The sequence below is a fragment of the Drosophila guanche genome, unplaced genomic scaffold, assembly GCF_900245975.1.
Source record: "Drosophila guanche unplaced genomic scaffold, DGUA_6, whole genome shotgun sequence".
Taxonomy (NCBI): Eukaryota; Metazoa; Arthropoda; class Insecta; order Diptera; family Drosophilidae; genus Drosophila; species Drosophila guanche.
The window spans coordinates 4,539,080-4,545,079 of NW_022995744.1; positions in this window are offsets into that span (position 1 = coordinate 4,539,080).

Below are 6,000 nucleotides of genomic sequence, written 5' to 3' on the forward strand. Positions count from 1 at the left end.
AGTTTGCCTTCCGTCTTCCCTCATCTCCTTGGGCAAACATTTGTCTCGCCTATTTCTTTGGGCCGCTTTTCAAGCCGAGGTTTTCCTTTGACACTCATCCTCGTACTCGTAGGTCTTTGGTCCGCGGGGTTTCAGGTGCTATTTTAATTAAATCCAAAGATTTCCTTAGAATTTCGGGGGGAAGTACGACTCTAAAGCTGTTTCCTCCCTTCACACCTTATTTTTACGATTAACAACTCATTTTTCATGTGCAGTTCCACCCTCGGAGGAAGCATAATTTACAAGAAATCTGTTATTGTCTTGTTAGGGCATTAGCCTTGGCGCCAGCTGGCGTCAGATGCTTGGCAAATTGAGCGATCGTCGATGACTTGGCACCTTCCAAAGACCGCAACGCAACGCGACAGAACATGCACATGCCCCATGGAAACACAAATAAATAATCGAAAATGAAAAGCGCATCGAATGCGGCCACAGCTGTGCGGCATTCAAGCAATTTGCAATGCCCTTGCCGCGTTTTTATTGCACAATCACAAGCGAGCGAGAGAGAGAGGGCGCCTGGCACGCCCACTTCACGCATCGGGCCCACACACCTTTGAAGGGAGCTCAATGTGCCGCACTTCACACCCAGATATCCAGATATCCAGATATCCCCAGATATTCCGAACCATAGAGAATGATCCACAAACAGACAGTGTCCGACAGAGAGCATGATTCGGGGAAAGGCTGGATGGGATGGGATGGGATGGGATGCTAGGACAGTGGGAATGACTGTGCCTAATGCGCCGCTGCACTTGAGCCCACTGTTTGCTCAAGTTCATCTCTGACTGAAAATAAATTAAGAATTTTAATGCGGAAAAAAACAAAGGGAAAGAGAGTGGCAGAGGTAGAGGGAGAGACCCATGGAGCTAGGAACCGACTCGACTTCATGCTTAATCAATATGTGTGGCAGGGGCTGCGCCTCTCCTTCCTTCTCTCACGCTCTCGCTTTGCCGCCGGATCCTTTTGAACTGCCGCCAGCAGCCACTGTAATATTTAAACCAGATCAGATGAGATCAGTTCCATGGTCCCTCTCTCTCCTACTCATTCTTAGAGCATCTTTGGGCTGCTCGTCTTCGGGTTCTGTTCTGGGTAAAATTATCACAGCTTTGCTAATGAAAGGGCAAACGAATGAAATTTTAACGAGCCCACAGAGTCGGCGTCGCAGTCCTGCAGGACCTCCTGGGTTGTGTTTTGTTCCTTAAAGGTGATAACGCCGCCGTCGATGCTGCCTCGTCGATCCGAAACGAATTGGATTTAGGATCTTATGAATGTCCCTCGATTATTAACGTCTTTTTAGCGATTGAGCCTGCCCTTTGGCATGGGAAAGTATTCGAGAAACAAGAGATTTATCCTTCCTGGCTGCAAATTGCTTTTGACGTGTTTCCTACAGGTAATGCACACTGCACTCATAGCTCATTCAAGACAGGTTTCAATCCGCCCATTAGTTGAAAGCAAACTTTGACTAACGCGCAGCAGGAAGCAGGCCACACCTTACCCACCATTAGATGCGGTAACATCTACTGCTCATTATCACAGACATGGCTGGCATGGGATCCGGGGGGAGGCTTAAGTTTCCCTTCGACATCCATCAGCCTCAGTGTAATCATTGGCAACATATGTTACCCGAAACTTATCTACCGACACGCACACTGCTCCTCGCACAATGTCAATGTCACACGCGGAAAATTATCACACTTGGGATTAGCTGGAAGAACACTCTGAACCTCAACCTCAACACTTAACACACACGCCGCCAGGCATCAGCCACCAGAAAGAAAACTTCCGCTCCGTCTCCGTAAATCTTCGTCAAACATTTGTCCAACACCTACGCACCAAACACCCACGAATCCGAGAATCCAAGAATCCAAGAATCCAAGAACCCCATGCCCTAGCCATCTGCATGCAGATGTCTCTGCATATACGCGTACGCGTAGTATTTGGATTGTGATAAGAGACTTCCTTCAATCTCCTGCGATGCTGTTGGTCCTGAGATCCCGGCAATTTGTTTTTATCACCCCAGAGATAAGAGGAGAGCGAGAGAGATGCGCGGCTCGGCGAGGTGTTAGCCGCATTGCGGCTGCCGACGGCTCTTCTGCTCTTCTGCTGCTCGCTTGGTGTGATATTTGACAGTCCAAAATGATAAGAATTATTTGCATTTTTGTGTCTCGTTGTGTGAGCGGCAACCCAAACCACAGCTCGTTCTTCACGCGGTAATTTTTCTCATTAAAAGTTGTGGCCGCCAGTGAAAATTGTTGTCATTTAAAGTATTTTTTTCCCCTGTTTTTCCCCTGTTTTCCCCGCTCTGTGCTCGTGTGTGTGTGAGATGGGGCTGCTGGCAAATAATTACCAGGACGTTTAAGCCACTCAGGCGAGCGTTGTGAAAATTCATAATATCCAACACCCAGGCTCTGGGTTTTTTGTTCTTTCGGTTGCTGAATGGCTGTTCCGGGCACTTGCGGGTGGCATTTTGCGCATAAATCCCTTCATTCCGTTGGGTTCGCTCTGAACAGAACACAACAAAAAAAAAGAGAGAAGAACGAACACAAACTGCTGTGGCATATGAACGAACGAGTACACAATGAAAGAAAGGATGTGTTTGCTCTCGGGTTATTGTTCCCTCAGACATATAGCCAGGGAGAGAGAGATATACATGGGATTCATATAGGAGCGTACATAATTAAGCTGTCGAGGATTATTTTGATGTGTCACAGGGCGACATCAGGCAGCTGATGATAGCCGGAGGTCCTCCAGCTCGGTGTCCCCAGCTCATTTAAGCCAAATTTTGTTTTGCATTCAGTCTCACTGCGGTGAGAAATCCAACAGATGAGAACATTAAAGCGAAATGAAATTCTGTCCCTCCCCCCCCGAGAATTTCAATTTTGATTCTCCCATCAAAGGTCTCCCTCGAAAGGTGTTAGTTTTCGTAAGCTTCTTAATGAAAGTTCCTAAGGCCATTACACGAAACGATCATAAAGATCTCGAAGCTCAGTCCCTCTCCCAATCAATAACAATTTTTCACAACTTTTCTTTCACGGCACAAACAACAAATTTCCCCCCTTTGTGTTAACAAACAAAGGAGCTCCCCAAAGGCAGAAATAAATGATATTTATGTTGTCATTTATGTAAAAGAAACCACAAGAAATGCCATCAAATGGAAAAAGACGAGCGCCTAACATGCGTGTAAATTATAATGCGAATCAAGTAAAGTGACTGAGAAGGGCTCCCAGCACAGCACAGCACAAGCCAAGCCCAGCCCAAGCCCTGCCCAAGCCTTTCCTAAATTAAATAATTCCTTTGTTCGCTCCTCTCCAGCGACATTTGCATAAGACCATAAAACGACGAATTCTGTCAGCGGGGGGGCTGCCCGCTACAAAGCAAAACCCCAGACAATCTGACGACCTATTGAACCCGGAGAACCCAAAGCAGGAGAAAGAGTTGAGCCACGGCTCAGAGCTGTTTAAATTTCATTAGTTTCGATATGATATACAGAGAGAGAGAGAGTCAGGGACTACTGTCCCAAAGGCGAATCCATTGGAAATGCTAATGACTGAATGTCTTTGGAGACTTTGGCGGTTCTCTGGCTACTACCTGGTCACCTGCCAACGCCTGCAACTGCCAGGCACAACTTCTGTCACCTTCCGCTGTGCCGACAAAGGCCAGACCTAGGTCGTACTCCGACCAGGACACACAATGCACATGCATTCGTAATGAGTTTGACTTGGGGCCGTGCCAGGCCAGAGCTACTCGTACTTTGATTTCGAATTAAATGTTAATAAGTTCAGCTCTTTGGCACTCTTCGAGCTGCACTCGAAGACTGTGTACCCACTATTTAAAGACTATTTCAATCACTCTGTAGCTGTCGCTGTCCCCTCTGGAAAGCGACCTTTGAGGGCGGAAATGTGACCACCATTTAAATGCTAAACAGCCAGCAGGCACCTCTCGGTCTCTCGCTTCTCTATTGTCTCGGAGTGTTTTATCAAATCGCATAAATTATTCGTTTAGCTGAAATGTGCACTCTACAATTTCCGGCTTTCGATTGCGGGGAGAAGACTTAAATAAACTCAGACAGATAACAGCTATGAAACATAAAAGATTTCTTTCTCGTGTGGTCTAAATATTTGTGCTTCAGCTAAGGTTTCCCGTCTCCTTCAAAAGTCAATAGAATGAGCATTAAATTGTAAGCCAATAAGCAATAAATTGAAAGAAAGTTGAGTTCCAAGGAAGTTCGAATCGACAATCATGGAATTTTCTTGGAAATACCAAAGATCTCCAGAGAGTTCTGCCTAAATTCAGACAAACTTAAAGTCTGACTCACTGAATCCTTAGCTCAACGTTCATGGGAATAGTGAGCAATGTTTATGGCTTTCTCTCCCATCTAATCGACTTCTTAACCATGACCTACGCCCGAACTGTTTGTTCTGCATTCCCATCTAAATGGTCAAGCCACATATATGAATGCTCCGGAGTCCGTAGTCCCCTGGCTAATCACAGTTCTTGTCGCTCGAATCAAACTCCAATTACATTTAAATGCCTCGAAATGCTATTTGATTTGGTTTTATTTCTTCTTGTTTGTGCACAACCCGTAATTACCAACAATTGTCAGTTGGCCGTGTACTTCTCACCGCCGATTATGAGGAGAGCGAGGGAGAGAGAGCGAACTGGATGCGTGCTGGAAAATGACATGCCCCTGCCTGCCCGTCGCCCATTAGGGAGCACCGAATTCAAAGTTTAGACCTGACTTGGTGGCATTTAAGGGGAACTCAAAGTCAAATGACATTTGTCACGCAACCATTCAACTGGGTTTTTTTTGAGTTACCGTGGCAAATGCAGACGAGGCCGATTAACTTTGATTTCGTATTGAACTTCTTGTGAGGAGAGCTTAATTATACGTCAAAGGACCTTCCTTAACTCCAAATGCAGACAACGCTCCGTTGGCTTTAATAACTTTCAGCGGGGGTCAAAAAAAAGTTCAAAGTTTCTGCTCTGCGTCAAGGTAAACTTTATTCTCTTTCGGCGGTCTTAGCTCATTAATCACAAGCCACAAAGGCAGCCAGCGAGTCCGAGCTTAAGCTGGAAGTTTCGGAGCTCAAGAAGAAGGCAAATATCAGAGCTCCGAGGGGTAGGTCCTTGCCTGCATTCAAGTCTAACAAATCAACGTGCAATTTGCTCATTGAACTATGATCGGTTTGGTTGCCCGCAGCTCCTTCCCGCTGCTCCATGAAATACAAAATTAAAGTGGAAAGTTTGGGAGGTGGAACGTAGAGGGGGAGTAGGAGTCTTGCAGGATGTGTGTGTGGGCGTGGCCTGCCAAACTTGATGACATAAAACTTCTGCCGGGGCTGCGTAAAGTAAAGTTCGCTCTTTCTGAGAAACTTTTGCGTGATTTATAACGCATGCAAGACGAGCGGAGTGGAGTGGAGTGGAGTGGAGATTGTCGTGTGGTATGGCAGGAGGCTACATGGGGGTAATGGAGACACGTTTTCAATAAACTTTTCGCCCAGACATATTCATATTTTATGCATAAATTCACACAAATGACATTCGAAATGGCCAAAGAAAGCTGCACTTGAAATGCAAACTTCAGTTCGTTGAGTGTCCTCACAATTAGCGATCAAAATGGCCTGGCTATGAATAACTGAAGAACTTCTTGGCATGGCGTTGAGTTGGTTTAATGGATCGGAAGCAAAAGTTAAGCCAAGTAATCTGAGGCTCTAAGTTGGTTGAATTGATCACAGGAACATGGCTGGCAATCCAAGCTTAGATATGCGGGATCTATGTACTGGGTTCAGCTGGGGTCAGTACTTGTACCACTTCTGATAGGGGTTCTGCACATAAAAAGGTCGATATTCTTGGTTTGATAGCAGAGCTGGCGGCGCCCTTAATACGCAGCTACACACACACGCCTTGTACAAACAAAAGAACCTTCCTTCAAATCAGTTTCCACCTGCATCCTTTTCGGGG